The sequence below is a fragment of the Lampetra fluviatilis genome, chromosome 6, assembly GCF_964198595.1.
Source record: "Lampetra fluviatilis chromosome 6, kcLamFluv1.1, whole genome shotgun sequence".
NCBI classification, from domain to species: Eukaryota; Metazoa; Chordata; class Hyperoartia; order Petromyzontiformes; family Petromyzontidae; genus Lampetra; species Lampetra fluviatilis.
The window spans coordinates 15,701,051-15,704,219 of record NC_136280.1 but is presented as its reverse complement, the minus strand read 5'-3'; positions in this window follow the sequence as shown (position 1 = coordinate 15,704,219).

The following is a 3,169-nucleotide window of genomic DNA, read 5'->3' as shown; positions in this document are numbered from 1 at the left end:
GTGGTTGCGCAGGGGGTGTGGGGGGGGGTGTGGGAGAGGAGCGGTGGGACAGCGGTTAGCGCAGCCGATTCCCGGCGAACGTCAGTGGCCAAATCTGAAGCGGTCTCTTGGAACCAGCCCCTTTGGTGCTCAGAAAGGGCATCTCGCCCCCCCCCCCAGTGGGTGCGTGTGCACCCCGATGAGTAACATCTCCTGCGTGTGAAGCGCTTTGTCAATAACACCGCGGCCTTAAAAATAAAACTTACACAACAACAACTTACACAACAACAGGCGACAGACTGTAGGGGCAAGTGCTGTTAGCGAGCGCATGTGAAGGCCGGCACGGCACACGAGGGGGTGGGTGGCCAGCACCACGCCCGGCCGCCTTTGTCTCTCCAGTGGCGATGTTTACACACCGCACCAGGTACTCATTTCAGGCTGAGTCGACCTAGGGGAGGCCCAGGACCGGATCAGATAATCGTGATTGGTGTTGACCGGGCGCGCTAACCACTGCACCACCGCTCCCACAATGGCACACTCATCACCAGAGGTGTGGACTCGAGTCATGTGACTTGGACTCGAGTCAGACTCGAGTCATGAATTTGATGACTTGCGACTCGACTTGGACTTGCATAACAATGACTTTGTCCCACCTCTGCTCATCACACACCATCACATTCTAAACACACTCGCCATCACTCACCGTCTCTCTCAAACTCACTCTCTCACCGGTGCGAAAGAAAGTTCAACACCCGTTACATGCACACTCAAGGGTCATTGCCCGGAGCGTCGCCCATTACAGCTCTGTATACATGTTGTATGTTTAAGGCCACTGTTATTGACAGACGAATTGAGTCGTTTCGCTAACACTCCTCGTGGGTTTGCGTCACCGCCGCAGCGACCCGCCCCGACTGGACACCGGCGAGAAAAGCGCTTTATAGCTTATCGGATTTCCTCCAGTATCAACAATCTGACGTCAACCGGGCAGAGCTTGTCCCACCCAGAGCGAGGACATTTCCGACGACTCTTGTTTCATTTCCGACGACTCATCACGAAACTATCACTAAGCCATCAAATAACCATCAGTAAACCCCAGTCTCTATTGTGCGCTCATCTTTAGATGTACAGGGGTAGTCCAGATGTCATGTGACCCCTCCCCCCCATTTAATTATCTAAAACTTAATATATACATATAAAAAAGTAAAAAGTACAGTTTATTTAAGACAGAAATTAATCAGCAAAGGGAGAATACAAAAGTTAAGGCCACAATTAACTGGGGGGGGGGGGGGTCACAAGACATCTGGACCACAGTGCGGGTTTTATTCTTCAGTACGGAAGCCGACGGGTAGCTGCCAGGGATAAAACGCGTTTGCATATTAGCACACACTGTAGTCATCTTAAACTAAACTATTTACATTTTTACCAGGTAAGGCCCACTGAGCTACACAAAGGATAGTGCAACGAAGTGGCTCATCACGTGAGGATGAAGAGCATCAGCCAACTTCTCTAAACGCGCGATTTTGATTCTAAATACAAATACACAGCAGCAGCAGGCGTCAGGATCGAACTCCTGTATACCAGGCGAGGTAGTTAACATCTCAGATGTGAGTTACGGGCGAACGCTTTGTTCTCGCAGCAAAGTCCGCAAGCGAAACTGAACGTCGCGCTCGAGTCTCGTCCCGACGAGAGCCATCGCGACCCCCCTCCTGCTCCTCCTCCAACTCCCCCGCCACGAGACAAACGACAGAGCGAATGGCGTGAACGCCTTAAACCTCACGGTAAACGTGCGGCCCGATGTTGGCCCAGCGTTGGCATTTGTGGTTGGAACGGTTGGGGTCCAATGTTGAATCAACGTTGGCATTTGTGGTTAGAACGGTTGGGGCCAATGATGAATCAAAGTTGGCATTTGTGGTTGGAACCGTTGGGCCCAATGATGAATCAAAGTTGGCATGTGTTGTTGATACCGTTGGGCCCAATGATGAATCAAAGTTGGCATGTGTTGTTGATACCGTTGGGCCCAATGATGAATCAAAGTTGGCATGTGTTGTTGATACCGTTGGGCCCAATGATGAATCAAAGTTGGCATGTGTTGTTGATACCGTTGGGCCCAATGATGAATCAAAGTTGGCATGTGTTGTTGATACCGTTGGGCCCAATGATGAATCAAAGTTGGCATTTGTGGTTGGAACTGTTGGGCCCAACGTTGGGCATGTGTTGCTGGAACCGTTGGGCCCGATATTGAACATTTCACACTAACTGGGCTCGAATTTAACAGCACGCAAATAACAATGACGCAACTTTTAACGCGCACAACAACAACAACAGTTGACGGACATTAGCGACCGTGACTGAATAGCGGCAGTCAAACTCTGTGTCGCAGGAGAGCACAGGGGAAAGAGGCGGAGTCATTAAGAAAGAGGCGGGGCTTATCGAAAAGAGGAGGAGCCTCTCAGAAAGAGGCGGAGCCATTAAAAAAGAGGCGGGGCTTATCGAAAAGAGGCGGAGCCTCTCAGAAAGAGGCGGAGCCATTAAAAAAAGAGGCGGGGCTTCTCGAAAAGAGGCGGAGCCTCTCGGAAAGAGGCGGAATCATTAAGAAAGAGGCGGGGCTTCTCAGAAAGATGTGGCGCCTTTAATGAATGAAGTATTGGGGCCTTTAAGAAAGAGATGGGGCCTTTAAGTGTCTCTGAACAGACGGTGTAGATGGGAGACTGATGCTGCTGCTGTGATTATTCGCAAGAGTTCCACAGCGTGAGCTGTAGCGCAGGGCGACAGCAGCGAGGTGCTGCTCGCTAACGGCACTTGTTAAGGCCAGACACGGGGGCATCTGTGTCTGCATGCCTTTGAAGTGTCTGGGCGGTGTGCTGACCGCACAGACACCACGAGGGGGCGAGACGCGGCCGCGTGCGGTCACTCGCTGGGTCCCCGCCCACGGCCAACATCGGTGATGCATATCTGAATCGGTCCTGGGCCTCCCCTCGGTCGGCTCAGCCTTAAACGAGTAAAATTTTTATCACTTGATAGACAATGGTGGCCTGGCGTGGTGCTGGTCACCAACCCCCCCCCCCCCCCCCCAGTGTGCCGTGCCGGCCTTCATAAGTGATACTCGATAACAGCACTTGCCCCAACAGTCTGTTTCGGCTATAGGGGGCATCTTCATCTTCCGCACTGGGGGGGTGGTATTGTTGTGGTT